Here is a 23452-nt window from a genome sequence, read left to right as displayed (position 1 = left end):
ATGGGGAACTGGAACCCCATTATGAAGAAAATATCAGGGAACACTGTTATATTCTAGCAGCATAGAATTCAGCTATGTTTAGAATTGATTAAAATACATAGTTGCCGAAGAGTTCAGTTTTTTTTTTAAGAGTCAGACAAATTCTGGTGTGGCAATATTTTTGCCACATGATTCAAGAAGCTAAACTCTTTAGATGTGTCTGGAATAGCTCTTAAGCAGACAGGTTTTAATAATAATTAAAAAAACTGCCTAAGCACTATGACAAATAACAAAAATAAGCCATATAGGCTCCATAAGACCACTGTGTGAAAACATTTTGGAATTAGGCTGCTTAAATGTACTAAAAATGTTAGGATTTGTGAAGAAATACTAAATGAAGAATCTGAATTGTTGAGTTGTCCATTTGGATTAATCTCTTAATCCATTACTTGATTTACAGGTAGCTTGTTTGCCTCTATAGTAGAAGGAGAATATCAAAGCATGTTTTCACTGCTAGATTTATTCAAAAATCATGCTTGAATTTAATAGAATTCTCCCATTCATTTCTCTTTCATGCTATAGTTGGTAGTGTTGATAAATCTGTCATCAAAACTGTAGATGCTTGCTAGCAAATCAAAATAAAATGATATGCTGAACAATATTTTCACTGTCTGATTGATATTTTGTAAATCACTATCCCCCTCCCCCCCAAAGATAGAATTGCTGATCTAGTCAGGAATGATGTTTGCAGTTGCCATCTCTTAACTGTGTTTTATATTGTCCAAACATATTAGCATACAGAGTCTAACTTCAAACAGTTCTGGAGTATCTACTCCAGGGCTCAACTCAGATCCCTCTTAGATTGCAATTCCAAGACAAACAGCAAAACCAGGGAGACAAAGCCCTTGGATTGCTATAATACATAGCTGGATAGCTGTGTACAGCTTGGTGGTATTGTCTGTGTGCGCGCGTGCACACACCTTCAAGTCAGCGTTGACACCTAGTGACTGCTTGGACAAGTCTTTACAGTTTCCTTGGCAGTATTTCAAAAGTGATTTGCCATTGCTTGCCTAGGGCTCAGCAAGATTGAATGGCTCATGGTCACCCAACTGGTTTTGTGCCCAAGGAGGGACTAGAACTCAGACTCCAGGTTTCTAACCACTACACCAAACTGGCTCTCTAACTTGGTGGGTTACAATCAGATTAACTTTATGGAGAAAGCAAGTGGACAGGATTTTCCGCGATTTTCCTTTTGTGCTTCTAATAGAGGATCTGTGGAAGAACAAATAGAGGGTAACTTGACTTTGACCTCTTACTCTCACTAGTATTGTATCTTCTGATTTTCTTGCTTCTTTTCTCTTTTATACATCTTAAACATTTCTTTGATTCTGCAGGAGAGTAAAGATTGCTGGTGAATTGGAAGAGCTGAATTAGAATACTCTGAAATATCTGGGATACTTTAATTTACTGGTCAGCTTGACTGCTTGATACAATTTGATTTCTTAGAGACTGCATTCATATATTGTGCCAAGCTATAATGTCTTTTGTTATATGAATTCAGCTACTGGGGTTTTTTCAGCAAACTGTGGGTAACACAATCCATGGTTTCATGAGATGTGTGAATCTACACAATTATTAATGTCATTAGTCATTCTGTGGCAGAGACAACTCATCTTGGCTATTACCAAAGGGAGCTGTCTGCTAAACATAATAGCCTTGAAAGATAATCAGGTGTGGTGTTAATAGCAGGTATACAGTGATGAAAGAAACACTTGTTCACCCAGTCTAATGAGATAAGAAGACTGATAGCCAGAGCCATTTTCTTCACATACTTCTGAGATTGCAGCTAGTCCTTGACTTAAGGCCACAATGTAGACTGGAACTTCCCTTGCAAAGTAAGATAGTCTTGCCAAATTTTTGCCATGGTTGTTAAGCAAATCACCATAGTTGTTAAGTGATTATTAAGTGTTATGTGGTCATTAAGTGAATCTGGTTCCCCCCATTGAATTTGCTTGTTGGAAGCTCCCCTGGGAAGATTGCAAATGGTGATCTGGTGACCTTAGAATGTTGCAATCATAAATCCATGCCACTGCCACGAGCCTAAATTTTTTATCATGTGACTGCAGGGATGATGCGATGATTGTGAGAGGATTAGTCACAAGCCACTTTTTCAGCACTGTTGTAATTTCAAATGGTTGCTTAACAAATGTAAGTAAGTTGAGGACTACTTTGTCACATCTTTGACATAGAGCAAGATGAAATAATGCAGTTGCACAAGTAGTTATGAGTGCCTTTGTTTGGCACATGTGATAACATCTACTCTGCAAGCTACATTGGTTGCCAGTGTGCTTTCAGATTTATTTCAGGGTACAGAATATTACCTTTAAAGCTGTTTGGACCGGATTGCTTGCAGAACTGTCTCTTCCCAGTTGTAACTACTCATCCTGTTAGAGTAAGCAGAGGAGCATGTGCCAGGTCCCACATGTTAGAATCAATTGGCAGGACAGAGGAGGAGGGGGGCCTTTTCTGTACTGGTGCTTGTCTTCCATGATATAATACAGCGATGGCGAACCTTTTTTGGCTCGCATGCCACAAGTGGGGGGAGCGCAGGGGGGTCGTGTGCAGGCGTGCCACACCCATAATGCAACGCGCGACCCCCCCAGTGCGCATGTGCACACAATGCATGACCCCCCCATTTTTACATGCTTTTTTTGCCCTCCCCAGGCACCAGAGGCTTTATAGGAGCCTGGGGAGGGCGAAAAGAGCCTCCCTCGCCACCACGGAGGCCCTCCGGAGGCTTCAGGGACCGTCCAGGGGCTTCCCTGATGCCTTCGGAGTGCTTAAAACGCTCCGAAGGCATCAGGGAAGCCTCTGGATGGTCCCTGAAGCCTCCGGAGGGCCTCCGTGGGGGGGGGCAGGAGAGTCTTTTCGCCCTCCCCAGGCTCCTATAAAGCCTCTGGAGCCTGGGGAAGGCGAAAAATAGCTTTTAAAAAGGTGAACTCAGCTGGCCAGCGCGGGAATGCGCACTGGCCAGCTGACAGGGCAGCGCCTCGCGTGCCCTGATAAATGGCTCCGCGTGCCACTTGTGGCACGCGTGCCATAGGTTCGCCATCACTGATATAATACAATACAATAGCAGAGTTACAATACAATACAATACAATAGTAGAAGGGACCTTGGAGGCTTTCTAGTCCAACCCCCTGCCTAGGCAGGAAACCCTATACCATTTCAGGCAAATGGCTATCCAACATCTTCTTAAAGACTTCCAGTGTTGGGGCATTCACAACTTCTGCAGGAAAGTTGTTCCACTGATTAATTGTTCTAACTGTCAGGAAATTTCTCCTCAGTTCTAAGTTGCTTCTCTCCTTGATTAGTTTCCACCCATTGCTTCTTGTTCTACCCTCAGGTGCCTTGGAGAATAGTTTGACTCCCTCTTCTTTGTGGCAACCCCTGAGATATTGGAACACTGCTATCATGTCTCCCCTAGTCCTTCTTTTCATTAAACTAGACATACCCAGTTCCTGCAACCGTTCTTCATATGTTTTAGTATAATGAAAAGAAGGACTAGGGGAGACATGCTATCATGTCACCATAGATCAGACTTTTTGAAGACCACATTTTGTGGTTGAGCCTAGAAGTTCAGATGTGTGGGTATATCCTGCATTTTGTTTGTATTGATTGTGTCTGGTTTTTTCTTGGCTCTTTATGTTGTTAGGGTTTGTTACCTAATTTTTTAAATTTTATTTTAAAATATTGTTACCTGTCTAGAGTCATGAGCTTGAGTTGAGTAGCTATACACATTTAATAATTAAATATATAAGTAATGGTAAAAATAAAACCACCCAGGCAGTGGTGAAATTCAATTTTTTTTCACTACCGGTTCTGTGGGCGTGGCTAGGTAGGCGTGGCTTGGTGGGTGTGGCAGGGGAAGGATACTGCAAAATCTCCAATTACCACCCTACTCTGGGGTCAGCCAGAGGTGGTATTTGCTGGTTCTCTGAACTATTCAAAATTTCTGCTACCAGTTCTCCAGAACCTCTCAGAACCTGCTGAATTTCATCCTGCCCTCAGGTTCTCCTTAGAACTCATGGTAGGCACACTTGCTTAGATGTGGTTGAACTAGAGTAGGGGTCTCTGGCTGGGGAGTTCTGGGAATTGAAGATCACAAGTCTGAAAGTTGTACTTCAGACATGCAAAGAGAGAAAAATATATGTACCCCACATGAATGATTCTTTTTCCAACTGCATATTTATGGGAAAATAGTCTTGTGTGTTCTTAAAGAAGTTTATTTTACACAAGGGAAAAGAGAGTGCTAAACCATTAGGTAGTACTTTGATTTTACAGGGTGAATTCAGCAAATTGTGATTTAGACAATAAAGAAGAGCTACTGTAGTTTGGGTTATCTGTGAAACAGAAAAAATGCTGTGTGGGAAAAATATCAGGAGCACATATTTTAAAAATGTACTGTTGTATCTAGACCTGAGTTTGGATACATATAAAATATTCCCTTTGACAAGAATGGCTGTATCCTTCTTGCTTGGTTCTGGTAAAGAAATGCAGCCTTCAGTCAATGTGTATTCTTGTAATAGGCCCAGTTGCAATGGCATCTAGGATGAATCATCATCCTGTAAATCCAGTGTTTTTCAGTCTTGACAATTTTAAAATATGTGGACTTTAACTTGTAGAATTCCCCAGCCGGCTTCTGTGAGTTGAAGTCCACGCATCTTAAAGTTATACAATACAATACAATACAATACAATACAATACAATACAATACAATACAATACAAGAGTAGAGTTGGAAGGGACCTTGGAGGTCTTCTAGTCCAACCTCCTGCCTAGGCAGGAAACCCTATACCGTTTCAGACAAATAGCTATCCAACATCTTCTTAAAGACTTCCAGTGTTGGGGCATTCACACCTTCTGGAGGCAAGCTGTTCCACTGATTAATTGTTCTAACTATCAGGAAATTTCTCCTCAGTTCTAAGTTGCTTCTCTCCTTGATTAGTTTCCACCCATTGCTTCTTGTTCTACCCTCAGGTGCCTTGGAGAATAGTTTGCCTCTTCTTTGTGGCAACCCCTGAGATATTGGAACACTGCTATCATGTCTCCCCTAGTCCTTCTTTCTCTTAAGCTAAACATACCCAGTTCCTGCAACCGTTCTTCATATGTTTTAGTCTCCAGTCCCCTAATCATCTTTGTTGCTCTTCTCTGCACTCTTTCTAGAGTCTCCACATCTTTTTTACATCGTGCTGACCAGAACTGAATGCAGTATTCCAAGTGTGGCCTTACCAAGGCATTATAAAGTGGTATTAACACTTCACGTGATCTTGATTCTATCCCTCTGTTGATGCAGCCTAGGACTGTGTTGGCTTTTTTGGCAGCTGCTGTACACTGCTGGCTCATATTTAAATGGTTGTCCACTAGGACTCCAAGATCCCTTTCACAGTTACTACTTGCCAATTTTTTTTAAAAAAAACTGCTCTTAAACCTCTGTATATATTATTGCCTACTGACTGAATCCTTTCCATGCTAATAGGCACAGAAGGTGCTTGCATTGGGAAACTCCTGAATAATTTCCCACGAGATAAGGTGACAAACAAACAAACAAAAACAAAAAAATTCTGAGAAAAGATGAAAAGTCCATTTTCCTCTCTCTCTACTCAATCTTCCCCTACTCCACAAACGATGCTGTCCTGACCATAGAGGACCATTGCTGTATTCAATGTGAGCTACCGAGTTTACTCTTGGGAAAATTCCACTGAAAAACAATGATGCTGTCACATACCTTCTTTCCTGGTGGATGGGGCTGGCAATGGGGTAACATTTCAGGGTATTTTACCTGCAGTTGAAAGAAAATCTTCCTTTGCTTTGCTTTTTGGGCTTGTCCTGTTACTTCAGGCACAAATTTTCAAGGGGCTGAAAGGCAAGAAAAACCAGCTCATGCAGCAATTTTAGCACAATTTTAAATGGGTTATTTCTCATGGCTTATATTTAGGTATCTCTTTGGTTTTATCATTTTTGCTTTAATGCTTCCTTCCTTTAAGGAGCTGGATGATCGTTCTCTGTAATGGAGGGAATGGATGTCACAAAGATTAGGTGACTTTTTTATCCTCTCCAAACTTCAGGTGTAGCCCTTTCATCTTACAATAGGTATTCTCCATCCACATTCTTACTTGGCCTGGCCTTCCTTAGCTTCCATATCTGGACAAAAGTAGCTGTGCCTCGCCATTTGTTGGGTCTATTTTTCCTTAAGAGTACAAATTTTTGAATAAATAATAAAGCAAATTTTGTGTTTCTAACATTTGTGTTTGTTATTTACTTTGAACATATATAGGCCTCCTACTGCCTTAGCCATTTGGATAGTGTGATTTTATGTATCTTTAACACAAAAGCTAAATTTGTGACATTTCAACATCTGGAAAAATGTTGTTTTGAGATCCCCCCCCCCAAATAAAAATAAAATTTTAATAGTGGTAACTCATTTCAGGTCTAATGGCAATTAAATCCATAATGTGGGATTTAAATTTTGAGCTAATTTTAGTGTAATTAATGAGGGTTCCTATTGCCTTCCATACATTCAAAATCAGGACCATGGTAGGGGAAAAAATCAAAGCTTTTCCAGACAATTCCTCTAATTATTTCTGTAATAAAGCGTTCTTGAATGCCAGAGTTGTTTTCCATAAATTTATGATCACAGGGTGCTAAAATTCCTCTCAAAATGAGTGACTTTATCTTCTTTATTATATTAAGGGCTCATTTTGTAATGATATGCAGCTTAGTTGTGGGTGTAGAGAAAAAAAAACCCTGCTGGACTGATAGCTCGGTTGTGATTGCCATTAATGGGAGTAAACTTTCACCATGTTTTTCCAACTTCAAGAGTTACTTACTTAATAATTCTCCTTCAAAGCAATGAAACTTGGAAAAGCAGACATAGGGTGGGTAGTTGTCTTCCTTGTGATGGAAGGACATTTGTCTTTTCAGTGATAATTGGTTGTAGGAAGGAGAACCTTAAAATGTAATTAAAGCAATAATCAAACAGTATTAATCTAAGGTAACCATCAGTGTAAGTCAGATCAGTTATGAAACAAGAGATTCAAGGAATATTTTAAGTTTCATTTTAAGAAATGATGTCATATTAATTATGCCTGGACCAGGCAAATGTCTTTGGTCATGGAGCTTGTGTTGTCTTCAACACTGATGATGCAACCAAAGAGGCTCTACTGATTGACATTCTTGCTCTGAGGAAAAAGAATTTGGAGCTTTCTCTTGCTGAATTCAGTTGATGAAGGAACATAAGGCAAAGAGGAAGAATATGTCCTGATTGTAATTATATCCTAGAATATTTATATACTTTAGCTACATTAAGGAAATGCCTTATATATTTCCTATGATTGGTTGCTATATTAGTTCACACTGGAATAATTGCTCCTTCTGTTTGTGAACTAGAGCTTTGTTGGCCTTGTTTTAGTAGAAAGTATTTGTATTTCTATCTTATAATTATTTGGGAATGACCAGAGAAAATTACTCTCAAACTACTCAGACGAATTTTTAGGTGAGAAAGAAATTTGCAATGAAATCAGGTATTTGTTTAATCACAAAAGTTTAGCCCAGGTATAATTTGGATGCACCATACCTTTTGAGTTGAATTTATTGAATTATTTTTAAGGCGTGAAACGTAAGATAATAATTGGAGCACATCTGAACATGGAAACAAAATAGCTCTGTGAAAAATTACTAGTAGGACATATTTTCAAATTTCAGCTCCTGGCTCTTTGCTCTTAAGTTTTGTTAAAAAGTGGAATAAGCAGGTAATTCAGGATCATTAGAAGAAGGATGTTTTCTAGCTTTGCTGAGGGCTGTTTTCAGAAGAGAAAAAAGGCTGCTTCAGCTGCAAAGCTTCTACATATTTAGGAATTGAAGCAAATTGGTCAAAAAGTAAACTTAGGTAGATTTTAATTTTTTTTAGTGATACATGTAGAATTCAGAAATCAGACAACCACTAAATGGCAGCAAAGACTTTTCTAAATCCATTTACTGTTACCTATTCTCCTCCAGACACTATTTGAATATGCAAGACCTTCCCTGAGTTTAAAAGTGCCAGACATAATTGCAATCAGGGCAAGGATTATGGATTTATAGCAGTCTCTTTCAACTTGAACCCTTACAGGTCTATTGAACTCCCATAATCTCCTGGCAAAATAGCATTGACTTAAATAAAATCTGATCAGGAAAGAAAGTTGGAACTATTTTATTCACTGCGATTTATCAGTATTTTGTTTTGTCAGTATCCTCAAAAACGTATAAGAACAAAATACAGAAATAGTAGAGATCTCAAGAAAGTGATAGCAGCAGAGAAAAGCAAAGGAAAAATATGAGAAAGGGCTCTCACACAAATATGAAGATATTTTCTCGGATACATGACCTGTTTAACTGTCACTACTATTCCTGATTTCCCTATAAATATTATACTAAGGGAGTGCTGTGGTTGATGGATTGTACTTAGGTATTCTGTGGCTTGTTGCACGGCTGAAGAACTATTTTAATGATGTATTTACTTGTCTTTGTAATGTAGGTTGCTATGTTTTTAGAATACAGTTGGCAGGCTTTGCTTGTAGAGACTCGGGAGAACTGGAATATCAGGACTTGCCTGGCTTGCTAATCAGATAATGACTTGCACTGTACCTTGCTAGTGTTAGATACAACCTTTATTCTTTTTGTTTTCCTTCCAACCACTATTTTAAGTTGAACATGCTCTGAAAATCTGCACAAGTGAAGAATTTGATACGGGGCACAAGATTTTCTTTGTATTTTTCTACTTAAAATATGTTTTTTAAAGCCATCCTCTAGATCAGGGGTCTACATCCTTGGCAACTTTAAGACTTCAACTCTGGGAGTTGAAGTCCACAAGTCTTAAAGTTGCCAAGGTTGGAGACCCCTGGTCTAGAACAGTGTTTCTTAAATGGGAAGGTAATTTAGACACACTGTATCCTGGGGAAAATGGAGCAATTGCTTGTTTGTGAATCGAGGATCCAGTTTGGGATAGCCAATGCAGAGGTACTTGTGTAAAACAAGTCTTGGGTTGTTTCTGATTTTTTTTTTGTAGAGTAATAAAATCATTCTAGACCACAAAAAGAGGTAATTGGGTCAAAACTTAGAACAATTAATCAGTGGAACGACATGCCTCCAGAAGACAAGTGGGTGGGTTTCAACACTGGAGGTTTTTAGGAAGAGATTGGACAACCATTTGTCTGAAATGGTATAATGTTTCCTGCCTGAACAGGGGGTTGGACTAGAAGACCTCCAAGGTCCCTTTTGACTCTGTTATTCTTAAAAGTTTGTGAAGCACTACTCTAGACATTTTGGTTTAATGTGCCCTGAATATCTGCCCATTTGCTGTACTAGCAAAGAGGTAAAGCAGATTTAATCCATAACGCTGGGACAGCATCAAGTTACTATTTTCTGTTTACACTTTTTACATTGCATACACATATTCTTTGCTTAGTAAACAGTTTGCTAAGAACTGAGATGATAAGTATGTCCGGTGGAACATTTCTGCCACTCCCCATGGCTCGTAAAATTAAGGCAGGGTAAATAAGTAATTACTCTTTGTGAAAGGAAGACTTCTGAAGTATTAGGTTTGTGAATTGTGTACTATAGTAATGCAGAATTTTGAATTTTTTTAAAAAAGCACGTGATATATTTACCTGCTTTCTGTACATAGAAATTACTGTAAAATGCTGTAAAACAGAGCTGTTAAGGTGATATTTACATTCATTTTTCCAAATGTGCACGTGGACATTCTTCATTACACATCTAGTGTACACCATCTGTAGTAATTGCCACTGTTTTTTTTTTCTAAGAATGCACATTAAGTACATTGGATCTACAGTAGCATGTACTGAATGCTGTTGGATGAATGGAAAAACAGTCATGATATTGTAACATAGCAGCAAAGAGAATCACCAGGTATGTTACTGAGAGATAGTACTCATATGTTGAAAGGTGTTTGTTTATGCAGGACTCACAAGTGCTCATGACATTTCTTTCAGCAATTTTGAAGTATACCACTTACAATTCTGATAATAATAAGTGTACTAAGCTGTAGTAAATAGGAGATCATTAACATTCAGGCATGATACTGTTATGAGTATTCTTGTGTTACATTAGCGTTTCATCCATAAAGTACTTCGAATGTTGGTCACAGTTGAACATGATAATAAATGAATGGATAGATGAAAATATTACTTTTTAAATTATCTTATGCATGCAGCTGACAAAATGGGTGGAATTATCAGGGCATGAAAGATGTTATGCATATTTTACATGTTTATATACCCTTGATTTATATATCAGGTAAAGAATATTTTGGGATGACTAAGGACAGACAGATATTCTAGGTCCTCTACATCAGGGGTGTCCATCCCTTTGCTAGCTGGTGCTATAATTAAGAGTCATAGTGAATGGAATGATGCAAAGTAGATTTGCCATGTCGTACATATAAGTGAAGTTGGATAGCGGTTCCTCTTTGAAGGGAAGAAGGCGTTTTTGAGAAGATAAAACTCAGTTAATTCTATTTTTGTGTTACATAATAATTTCCTATTGAAGTGGTTCGCTCGTGTGTGCACTGTGTGCATGCACAGTGCAATTAAAATTGTTCTGCGCATGTGCAGAACTGACAAAACAAGATGGCGGCACCCACGTCTTGGGCGCAGGGCAGGCCTGGATTGCTGCCAGTTCCAGCGACCCAGGCTGCCAAACCACTACTGGTTTGGCTGAACCAGTAGGAACCCACCACTGATTGGCATCACCAAAACTCCAAGATTTATTAATGGGGAATCTTTTGTGTGATTCCTGAAGGAAACAACTTGTGGAAACCACATTTTGGGAGTCATAGTTAACAGATCATAAAAAAAAAAAAACTTGAGTCACATGAATTCACATACTGCATGTGATTTATCTTTAAAAAAACAGAAGACAGGCATGTTAACTATAACAACATCTAGAGGAAACACAATTCTATAGTTTTCAAGAACATTGCTAAACATCATCTATTCTTTCTCTTATTTTCTTTCCTTTAGTATCAAACAAGCATCTGAACAGAGATAACACAATCTAGGACATTAACTGGAGACAGGGTAAGTATTTAATTGTCCTTTAACTGACCTATAAATTCTATTTTTTAAAATGAAATATCACTAACAACAAAAGATGCAATATTTTCTTAGCATGCTTTAAAATTTTAGCTGCTATTTCATAATCTGATAAAGTTTTTCTCAAGCATTGCAAGATAATTTTAGAAACCACCAAAGAACAGTTTACGTTATCTTCAGAGTGAACAGCATTTTATTTGGTGGGGCAGTGAAATGGTTTTTACTAAGAGATCTCTGTTTAGTTTTATGAAAATGAAGATATTTGGATCAAGGAAGCTTCTGCAACTATAGATAAAGGCAGCAGTTGTTGACTGAAGAATCTGCTCTTTAGTCCTATAAGTTCTACTATAAAAATAAAACTCTGTCTGCTTTCTGGATGTGCTTGGTGTGAAGATAGTATGTCTCAGAATCACAGTAGTTAGGTGTCCACATCTTGTAGTTTTTATTATTTATCTGTCAGTTATCCACGATTTGATTTGATATGTTAAATTAGCTCAGTTTACATGATTGAATTGATTTGACCTGTCAGTTTGACTGGAAGCGTGGATTCAAATTGTTGAATCATTTTGAATACTTAATATATTTTGGGTATGGGAATTTGATGAAGATGTTGGCCTGTTAATTAAAAGTACTTTGATCTTATGTAGTAATTGTCCATAATTGCATATGGATCCGTGAACGTATTTATTAAGTTCACAATAGGGAACAATTGTGATGTTGCACCATACATGGGCACAGTATTATTACACCTGTGTGTGGTGATCACCGTTTTTGGAGATAATGTCCAATCCATTGAGGCATTGAGACAGAGGCAATGGGATTTGACTCAAGACACTGTATTGCTCCAGGAACCTTCTCCATCACTTCCAGTGGAGAGAGAAGGTTTCTACAATGCATTGCACATACACATAAGCCACCTCTAGTATTATTTTTGTAGCTCACAAATGCTAGAAGAGGTTATGAAAACAGCATAACCCAAAACAAAGTGGCAGTTTCTCTTGACACTGTAAAAGTAGGAGGATCTTTTCTTTGTGAAGATGTTTCCAGGAGGTGCTTCTGATAATGCATTGTCAAAATAAAACACCCTTCAGTGCTTTGTCCAGCTATAATTATAATATAAAACCATCGTTTTATATTGAACCTCCCAAGTGATGGGTAGATACCCTGTTTCCCTGAAAATAAGACCTCCATGGATAATAAGCCCAATCGGGCTTTTGAGTGCATGCGCTAAAATAAGCCCTCCTCAAAAAATAAGCCCTCCATGAAAATATTGCAACACAGCAGCAGTCATGAGGTGATCATGTTTGCCGCCTCCTGCACCTCAAACATAATAAGACCACCCTGAAAATAAGGCCAAGTGCTTATTTCAGGGGGTCAAAAGAAAATAAAACCCTGCCTTATTTTCGGGGAAAACACGGTAGTTGTGTTCTACTAAAATTCTGGCATATTCTCTGCGAGGGCTGCTTAGCTGATGAGGCTATCATCTATCAGTATTTCATTTCAAGTAAAACAAAACTGGCAAAATTATCTCATGTTTGATGGGTTTATGCCACTCCCTGGAGCAGGAGCACCTGCTTTCTGAAGGTGAAGCAGTGGCTACGGTCTTGTCAAGGAAAATAAATATTCTTGGGTTTAGGAAGGAATCTGTTTCTTGGGAGAATTGTAAATAGGTCTCTAGCATGGATGAAGATAAAATTCAAACGTGTGCCTGAGGGGCTGTCAATTTTTCTCCCTGAACAGCTTGGCTTGTACATTTGTATGAGCAATTTCTGCTTGGCAATTTCACTGAATTTACCTTGTATTATGCAAGTCTTGGTGATTCTTTCTTTCCAGCGCCACTTGTTATGATAATGATGTAATCATGCCCTCTGGGGGGAAAAGATGGACAGAACTGAAATGAAGGAATAGCATTAATCTTCCTCATTTTTCTACATTGACCCACATTTGTATCTGGTACTGAAGATGATTGAAGCTAGAGCCATACCATTTCTTGCTATCACTTCTTCCCCTGGAGTTCCATCCTCTAATCTTTGCCTACAGTTCCTTAAACCTAAATGCTCTGCTTATGTTCAGCAGCTGAAGAAAGCTAGGAAAAATGAGAGGTAAATTTCAGTCCATCTTCCATTATCCTTTGCTAACTACGTAGGCTAATCATCATGTGTTACACCAAAATGAGCAATATACCCGGGTTGGGAGTTAAACTTTGTTTTCTGACATTCTGGAAGGTTACAGGTGATATCAGGAGAAGGAGAAATGTCTTTCCTTCTGCCTCAAGAGCAGGAATGGAAATAGGAAACGTTGGGTTCCAGGGAGATTGGATAGGGTACTGGGGAGGGACTGTAAACATGGGATTAAGGAATATTATAAAGTTTGGAACAAATTTTATTATTGGTATAAGCCAAGGTGAGAAGACTGGAACAAACTGTAAATAGTGTAATTGGATAGAAGGATAGATAATGTATTAAGTAGGCTAACAGTTATTGGATGAGAGTATCTGTATATAATGTGATTGTATGGTCACTACGACTTCGCGGTGCTACACTGTTTTAAATGTAAAAGCAATAAAAATATATTTTTAAAAAATGGCATTAAGAAATGCTGGCTTGTCAGATGTTTACTATTCCTACCTTTAAACCTCTCATAAATAAATAAGTGTTCTGCTCTAACAACACAGGGTAGCAGATCTTGGATGATTTGTTGTCAATTTAGTAAGATGATGCCTCTAAAACAGGGGTGTCAAACTTGATTTCATTGAGAGCTGCATCAGGGTTGTCTTTGACCTAGGTGGGGTGCTGGGGTCCAGGTGGGGGACGTGGACAGCTTGATATCATTCATGTTGGGGATGCCTTTTGGGGCCCAAGAACTCTGCCGGTGAAAATGGGGTCCTGAGCTCAGTTTTTGCTGGCAGAGACACCTTGGAGCAGTCCTTTGCTATTCCCAGGGAAGCTCTGTAGGCCAGATATAAGCACCCCGTGGGTTGGATCCAGCCCCCAGACCTTGAATTTGACACCTCTGCTCTAAAGTTTTTAAATTGTTACTCCCTTATTATTTTCCATTAATGTTCAGCTTGTTCTTTCTGATCTTTGCCTGTAATTGCTTCTCCCCCCAAAAAATCAATTGATATTAATGTTTTATTTTGCAATAGTTGTGTTTACATAGTGGATTAAATCTTCAGTCTCCATTTCCTGGGGTAACTATGGTCCAATTGGCAAATTCCTTGGATTTTGCAAAGATGTCTACAGTATTTCAAAATATCTTTTTAAAAATAAATAAGAACGCAGTGCTGTAAAGCAAATGCCAGGCTTAAACATAAAGTGTATCTCCAAACCTGTCATTTATTTCAACATAGTGGTGGGGAGTTGTGTGGTATGCAAACTGAATAAATAGATTCCAGGGGTTCTTAAAAATTAAAACAGTGGGTTACAGCAAGCAAACAATAACAAATTTCTGCTTGTGTTTCTTAACAAATGGTATGAGACTTCTTTTTTTTTCTGTGTAATTGGATATTTTGACTAGAAGAAGAAATTAAGATTAGAAGCTGTCAGTAATCTTGGCATACTAATGTAATGCTACAACAGTGAATATAGGTGCATAGTTGAGAAGGAGATGTTGTTAGCTAGTATCTTTTAGAGAACACAATGCATTCCATTTTATATTGCACCAATTTCAGGGCATATTGTTGGTTGTATTGGTATTTAGTATTTTGCTTCTCTTTGTGTATCAGCATGTAGCATCTGCTGTTGCTGGTTCTATTGATAGTGTATTGATTGTCTTCTATAGTGATTAATACCTTATATTCTACAGCTTCTATTGTTTTTGTGGGAGGTTTTTTTATTTTGCATCTTAATATTTCTCTAAGTAGAGGGACGCGGTGGCTCAGTGGCTAAGACACTGAGCTTGTCAATCAGAAAGGTCAGCAGTTTGGCAATTCGAATCCCTAGTTCTGCGTAATGGAATGAGCTCCTGTTACTTGTCGCAGCTTCTGCCAACCTAGCAGTTCAAAAGCATGTAAAAATGCAAGTAGAAAAATAGGAACCAGCCTTGGTAGGAAGGTAACACCATTCCGTGCACCTTCGGCATTTAGTCATGCTGGCCACATGACCATTTTCAGCTTTGAAACAGAGATGGGCACCATCCCCTAGAGTCAGCAACGACTGTGCTAGGGGAGGGGAACCTTTACCTTTTTTTTTGTCTAAATGCAAATTGCAAAGTATTTTCCTGCAACTAATATGTGGTAATTTTTGTTCCCCTTTGTTATTTTTATTAGTGCTATTTTACTAATATTTTATTAATGTCTGGATTTTTATTTTGTTGCCTGGCATTAAGTTGGGTATAACTAACCAGGGATCTGTTAAATGTAGTTCTTGTTTCATTACCACAATTGAGATAGCTCTGTCATTAGGTGAAGTGGTAGCTAGGTGGGAAAACACATGACCGTGAATGTGCTTTCTTTCCCCCACCCTTCCTCCTCAACTTTTGGAATGTTCACCCCAGCATTGAGTTAATTAGCAAGAAGAGAATTAATGTTTGATTTACATTCATTGATGAGGAAGGGATTGCAAGAGAGCAAATGAGCACACAATAGGGAATATGCACTGAAAGGAACATGGAGCAGATATCTTCATGTATTCTTGATTGTTTGTCTCCATGTACTCTCTTATAATCTCTTTTTCTCAAATATCTCCACTTGGGGGGGGGCAGGAGAAAAAAATGGGTCAGATACAGGAGATATTCTTCCGGGTCTCCCTGCAGAGCAGAAAGAATGCATAAACAAATGGGAGGGGGGGGGAGAGAAAAAGGAATCTGTGTAGGCAGTCCCAACCTCCTCAGAGCGAAGTGATTGGAGAAGGGGATTGCAAGAAAATAAGCAGGCAGACAGTGGGGAGTGGGTAGCACACTTAAAACACCCAGCTTCCACATTTCTTTTGATGTGTATTCCCCATCATGTGCTTGATTAAAGGTAAAGGTTCCCCTCGCACATATGTGCTACTCGTTCCTGACTCTAAGATGCGGTTTCAAAGCCGAAGTGCTAGCGCTGTCTGAAGATGTCTTCATGGCCATGTGGCCGGCATGACTAAATGTCAAAGGCGCATGGAACACTATTACCTCCCCACTAAAGGTGGCACCTATTTTTTCTACTTGCATTTTTAGATGCTTTTGAACTGCTAGGTTGGCAGAAGCTGGGATAAGTAAGAGGAGCTCACTTCATTACATGGCACTCGGGATTCGAACCACCGAACTGCTGACCTTTCTGATTGACAAGCTCAGCATCTTAGCCACTGAGCCACCATATCTTCTCCTCCCCAAACACTCCACTCTCCAAGGGGGTGGGGAAACAATAGGTCAGGTACAGGACAACAGCTACTGACTGGCAATTATGGGACTGAGGGATTCTGGGAAGATCATAAATATAAGCATTGGTCATAACATTATTTATGTCAGCACTTTTGTAACTTAGAAATGGTTGCTGAACAAGGCAATTGGTAAACAGTATGTACCTGACCTCTTTCTTTGCTTTGTTTACACTGAGATAAATTCTAGGGACTTATTGTGTGTTGGTAGAAGGATTTTGATTTTTTAAAATTATTGGACTGGATTTAATTCTTGGAAGGGTAAGGTTTTAGTGGTTTAATGGTGCAGTGTGTGGCTAACACATATTCTTAATTACAATTTAATTTGTTGTTTTTTAAGAAATATCCTGGTGGTAGAACTAGATGTTTGGAATAGCCATTGTATTTGATGAGCTTTAGACTAGATCAGAAATTAGGTTTTAATAATTTTAAAACCTAATACAAACTTAAAAGAAAAAAAAGTATGAAAAATAATATACGGTAGCAAAGAAAAAGAAAAAAAATATGTAAAGAATTGACTTCACTCTTCATCATAACAGATACAAACATTTCTCTTAATATGCAACAAACAATCACTTCTTCCCATATTACCTCCCTATAAACAAATTCTTAAGGCGGCATTGTTTCAGTGCTAATCAGTAACATTCAATTAAGGGTTACTAAACATAATTTATTTTAACTGTGATCAAATAAACCCACTTTCTTTTATTTTTTAACAATCTTGATCTTCAATCTTTCAAATAATATCCTAGAACTTGACATCTTTACATTTTTTCTTTGTCCCATTTCACAAAATTCCAAAGCTTTAACAAGCCTCCGGTAAGAACTTTACTTTTAAATAATTTAATATACTTCAAATTTTACCAGCCTATAGTATGTATAATAGCTATAGACCAGGGGTGTCCAAGCTCTGCTGACTGGGGGATTCTGGGAGTTGAAGTCCACAAGTCTTAAAGTTGCCAAGTTTGGACACCCCTGGTCTATAGACCATGGGTGTCAAACTTGCTGTGTCATGTTGCTGTCATGTGATGCTTTGTGATGTTTTCCCCATTTGTGGAGCTGGGGTGGGCATGGCCTACACATGACACATCCAGCCTGCGGGCCACCAGTTTGACAGCTCTGCTGTAGGCTAAAAATAAAATTCTTCAGTTCTTGGAAGATATTGTAATGGAGTGTCAGTTGCTGCTTATCTGTGTATTTTTTGGAAGGGGGAGGGGGAATAATTTAATTGTGTATGAACAAATGTGATTGATTGATCTGTCTAATTTACTCAGTAAATCTATACACAGCATGTTGACAAATTATGTCCAGCTACTTATAGCAATACAATCTACTTTGTTTTATAAAACTTTCGCCTACCCACTCTTCATCCCTTTGTATATTAGCTTTGATTTGTTACTATGGTCTGCATTATGTGTGAGATTGGCATTATCTCAACAGTAGTATATTGTTGGTTAACAACCATCAAGTCCTAATTTCTTTCAAGTTCTGTGTAGCACCTTGGATAGCTCCTTGGGAATTCAGGCTGAAGAACCATTGAATATACATCTTTAGTGTTGCTTTACAAATAAATGGCATGATGGAACCTTAAGTATAGTTTAGTTTAGTTCTTTTACTCAGTTGTTTTTCTGTTTGCCTCTCTAGAAGGGAAGTTTCTCTCAGGTAAAGGAGAAAGAGCTATTAACTCCAATAATATTGGAGGAAAGATAACAGTGAGCTCTATTCTGTTAGATAGGACACAGAAAGACATGGCTTTGATGTAGAACAATGTTAAGGGAAATGGCTAAACCAGTAAACTGCCTCTCCACTTCTAAGGTTTTACAATTTTATCCTCAGCCTCCGGATGGACAGTATGATTTTGTAGCTGTAACAAGTTATCTATTTTGAGCTTGTACTTTCCACAGATTTAACATTGTTGCCTACTGGTTAGTGCCTCCCAATGAAATATTGCAAGATTACAGAATGCCTGGATGATGGCTACTGTAGCAATTGTCACAACACAATCTAGTTGGATTCATGGTCTAAACACTTCCAAAAATAGGAAAATTCTGAAGGTATATTCACATATTCCCCCCCCCCCCCAAATCTTGAAAAAGGACACTAATATGTAGTTTGAATTGTTCTGTTTTGAATAAGCAATTGAATACAAAATGGTTCAACCTTCTTCTCTTAATCTTGTCTTTTTATCTTTGTTTTCATCATATACAGTATATTACCCCAACCAAGTGCCATCCACATATATTGATCCGAGTAACTAGGAATTTTGGGAATTTTAATCTTAAGATTAGACTGGAAAAATGATTATCTTCTATTTTCTTATTTTAGTTTTCAATTTGTGGTTCTTTTTTTTTCTTACTATCCTTGGTAGTTTCTCCTACCGTAATTTTCAAGTTTTGAAAAACTGTCTTAAAATAATTTATTCATCCTGGGTTTCTTAGTGTTTTTTAACAAAGTAAATCCCATGGCAATCATTTTTCATCTTCATTTTGTGTATTAAGCCACTGTCCAGTGCATATCAATGAATCTTTAATATTTCTAAAATTGCAATTGACTGATGGTATCTGTAGATCAATGCACTTCTCAGTCAATGCAGTCTTCTTTTCCTTGATCTCAAGTGAAATAATAATTTTAATGGGTTGCATTGAAAAAAAAAATCCATTCCTGCATTCAAGGGTATGAAGAAAGTCTATACACAATAGCTCTCCCATCCGCTTTTTCTATTCTTCAATCAGATACCAAAACAATTTTGTTTTCACAGCTTCTCCTTTATCTGCTGTTGCCATATTCACATATAAATTAAAGTCCTCTTTCCTAAGCCCTTGGCTTCAAAGCTTTAATGTTCTTTTTAGTTTTCCTTTGCAGCATAGGGGAATGCTGTGTTTTTATTCATTTTCTGTGGGCTTAATCTATTGTTGCCACTATATTGCCAATGAGATGATTGCCTGTCATTTATTTAGATGAATTCAGTTATTGTGAAAGTTGCAAGTGACTAAATATTAGTAACACACAAATATTTTATACAGATGTTTTTAATTGTATTTACTTACTTTGTTTCCTGATGCTAAGCATTGACTGGTATTTGGAAACTATTTGATTTTGGGGCATTTTTTAAAATCTTAAAATAAGTGAGCTAAATGTCACACATAATATTTTTATTCACTTGAGCAGCACTGTGATTTTAGGAAAAAATATGATTGCTACTTATGCATAGGTGATAGTTGAGTTGTGTCTTAAGGTTTACACTATAGTTTTCATCTGCTTCCCATATTAAAGTGGATTAAATTCTGCCATCACTTTTCAACAATCGTTGTTTGTGGGAGGAGCAGGTGAGGATCCAGTGGACCATAAAATAGAATCTGGAGACCCCATGTGGTTCCAGGCCACAGCTATCCTGCTCAAGTATCAAATCATTCTGATTTCCAAGTTACAAAATACGTGTCAAACCTCGAACCAGGGTTTGCCATACCTTGGGGAGGATCTCTGCACAGGAGATACGTGGTGGGAAGGCTGCAAGTGGCAAAAAACGTGGAGCTGACAAAAAGCTGATCCTGACTGAATGCAAGCTAGCTGATGAGCAGCTGGCAGAGTTTGCTGGTGGCCCGACAATCAGCTGATTGGGTCTGCCGGATAATCAGCTGCTCCAGTGGTGGAAGGGCATAGTTCCAGCCTTCATATTCCTTACTTTTTTGTTGACGGAACTCACTGTATGCCAAGCATCCGGCTTATTAAACAATTTGGAACCCAAAGCAAGTGGCGTCCTGATTGTGGTCTAACTCCGTAGCTTGGACCTTTGAGAATACGTAGTTTCTTAAGAGCTTCTTTAATCTACTTCAACCCTAGGCTAAAGGAATCAATGTTTCTCTCCGCTAGCTTTAAAAAATAATGTTATTATAAGCAATATAATTCTTCATTTAGTTACAGCAGCTGGTTGGTTGCTTAATGCTGGACAAAGCATTTAATAGCTTCTTCATTTCATTCCCAAAATAAATAGGTCTGGCTAAGAAATGTTAACTATTCCAGCAAAACAAAAGGGGAACTAACTGTCACTGTAAGTACAAATCAGTTCCCCAGTGAAACAAGCATCATACATAGCACCAACTATTCCTTTACTGATTTGAACAGCAAAGGCCATCTTTCTTCCTTTCCCAATGGCATCTTCAGAATTATACAACAAACACAGCCCTTTCTTACTTTCCCGATGTTCAGAAATGACACATACACTTTGAACGCTTTTGGGTGCTGTCCAATTCTATTGTTGTAGCATTTAGTTTAACAGAATATGTTCATTTGATATAGTGATAGTTTATCATTTGATAAATGTGCTCATTCATCCTGGGATGTCTGCTTTTTATAAATGTTCTGAATTTTGAGAGTGAAGCCATTGAAACTGACTCTCTGGTAATGGAATTAAATCCTAGGCTCTTTTGAAGCTGTTGGCGTTTCCAATACATATTTTGGAGGGATTTTTCATTTGTGGAGCCTGTGGAGAACTTAATAGAAAACTTTCAGCCTTTGGCTATGCTCAGTGAGTTGTAGGCATAACATATTTTTAAAGGTGCCAGTTTGGGGAACATTATCGCCTACACCATAAAATAAAGTGACTTGTGCATAGGAGAGAGAGGACATTTTCATTTATGGTGCCCAAAACAGTATTACTTAATGGCGTCTCTAATAATCCATTTAGTATAGGTAGTCCTTGAGTTACGACCACAATTGAGCCCAAAATTCAGGTTGCTAAGTGAAACATTTGTTAAGTGAGCTTGCTCCATTTTACAACTTTTCTTGCCACAGTTAATAAGTGAATCATTTGCATTTGTTAAATTAGCAACATGGTTGTTAAGTGAATCTGGATTCCCCATTGACTTTGCTTGCCAGAAGGTCGCATAAGGTGGATCACGTGACCCCCAGGACACTGCAGCCATCTTAAACATGAACCAGTTGCCAAGCATCTGAATTTTGATCATGTGACCATAGGACTGCTGCAACGGTAACTAAACGGTCACTAAATGAACTGTTGTAAGTAAGGACTAGCTGTACTAAAAGAAAACCTCTCATTAGTCCAACATTTTAAGAGGTACTATTTTAGTTGCGTTTATTTTGCTGCTTTGGTGTCCTTATTGTGCCCTTATTCATAGAATTATAGTTGAAGGCAACCATCAAGGCATTTAAGGATCAGGGCAGGAGTCCAAATTAAAACATCTCTGACAGGCAGCTGTCTAGCCTTTGACTAACCACATCCACTGAAAGGGAGCCTTTCACCTTGCTTGATAATTGGTTCCGTTGTCAAACTGCTCTTACATTTAGGAAGAGCTTTCTAACACGCAGTTACAATTTTCCTTCCTGTTCCTAAAATCATCATTCAGTGTTCTCTGCCATAGATGACAGCTCTTTACCTTCTTCTTTGCGCCATTCTTTCAGGTTATTTGAAAACCATTGTCACGTTCCCTTCTTTTCCAGGCTAAACCTTCCTAGTTCCTTCATTCTCTCTCCACAGGAATTCATTTCCAGTTCTTTAGTCCTACTCATTCTCCCATTTGAACCTCTCCCAATTTTTCTGAATCGTTCTTGAAATGTGGTCCCCAGAACTGGACACCAAAATCAATGTACTGCAGGTTCTGATTAGTGAAAAATACAGTAGGAAGTTTATGTCCAGTGATTTGCCAACTAACATCTTTCATGATGCAACCGAGCACGGATTGCCCTTTCTGCAGCTGTGTCACACAACTGAACTATGTTCAGATTGCAGTCAGCTACTGCAAATGTATCATATTTCCCATTTGTTGCTGCTATTTTCCATTATTGCATATTGTACTGTTTTGTATAAGCTATTTCTACTTGAGTTATGCATGTCTATTGCTCGTTATAGCTATTGGGTGATTCAAAGGATACAATAAATATATAAATTAATACCTTTTCTTAGCATTTCTCTTTCTCTTTAGTTTTGATACACTTCTTTGTGGTTAATGTTTTCTTCACAATATATTTCTTTTTTCACAGTGATTTTTGGTTCACCATAGGTGGTTTGTGCTGGATTAAATGTGCTGGGAGTGGGACTTAATATAAACACTTGGTGGTAAATACAGGTTATTTATATCTGAATACTTATGTTGTTAACTTCCAGGATTTTTCCTCTTTTGAAGTAAAACATAACAATTATTGTTGGGAATGAAGTACATTCAGTTTCTCTAAAGTTTCATTTTAATTCCATTTGATTCTCACCTGTTTTAATTGTTTAATGATATGCTCTACCCTGCAGATATTTTCTTTAATTTTTTCCCCTCATGTATATGAGATATTTTTTATGGGTTCTTGAATACATCAAGATAAATTGTGCTGTTGAGTGAGTTTCTACTCCTACAGACAAATTGGGTGAGCTAGTGGAGATGGGACACTGATTCTCCTGCTGCTTCTCTTCTTTCACATATCTTGTTCTTTGTTCTTCTTTTATATGACTTGCATTAAGACCAGAATAAGAGGTTTACCTACCTTCTTAATGTAAATTATTTTCTGCTCTTCTATGGAAAGCAGATTTTCACAGTGGATAAATAGCAACTGAAGGAAAACGGGTTAGTTTAGGAAGACTGCATAGGAAAATATTTAAATCTCCCTATCTGTAGCAGTGTGGGCCTAATTCATTTTTCCCTTTCTCCTTAACTGGATCACTGTTTATTGAGTAATGGGATAAGTTGAAGATCTCTTTGGGATTCAGACAGTAGAGAGTTGAGATTGGTGTGAACATACGGTAATTAAAATAGATTACGGTAGTCAATCTAGTCAAATTTCAAGTTCAACTCAATGTTAATACTGTAAAAGGTAAAGGTTTCCCCTTCCAGTTGTATCTGACTGTGGGGGGCGGTGCTCATCTCCATTTTCTAGCTATCAGCTTTCCTGCTGGCAAATTCAGCATCTTTAACCATTTACAAACTATGTTATTTATACCCAAGAAGACTAGCACTGATTTGAAACAAAA

At 38.0% G+C, this 23452-nt stretch overlaps 1 protein-coding gene across 10 annotated transcripts in view; it reads left to right on the top strand.

Moving 5' to 3' along the window:
• The window catches only part of EPB41L1 (erythrocyte membrane protein band 4.1 like 1), a 212276-nt gene that overhangs the window by 11798 nt on the left and 177026 nt on the right, over nt 1–23452 (top strand). For 8 of the 10 annotated variants that reach the window (XM_081947582.1, XM_081947591.1, XM_081947581.1 and 5 more), the window contains exons 1-2: nt 9842–9947; nt 11060–11116. The gene's annotated coding sequence lies outside the window, so the exon portion shown is untranslated. Of the gene's footprint in view, nt 1–9841; nt 9948–11059; nt 11117–23452 lie in introns of those variants that run through there. The other 2 variants (XM_081947589.1, XM_081947588.1) reach the window with 1 other exon arrangement.

Source organism: Natrix helvetica, assembly GCF_964273705.1.
Source record: "Natrix helvetica genome assembly, chromosome: 3".
In the NCBI taxonomy this organism is placed as follows: Eukaryota; Metazoa; Chordata; class Lepidosauria; order Squamata; family Natricidae; genus Natrix; species Natrix helvetica.
This window is presented reverse-complemented; position numbering and strand designations above follow the sequence as displayed.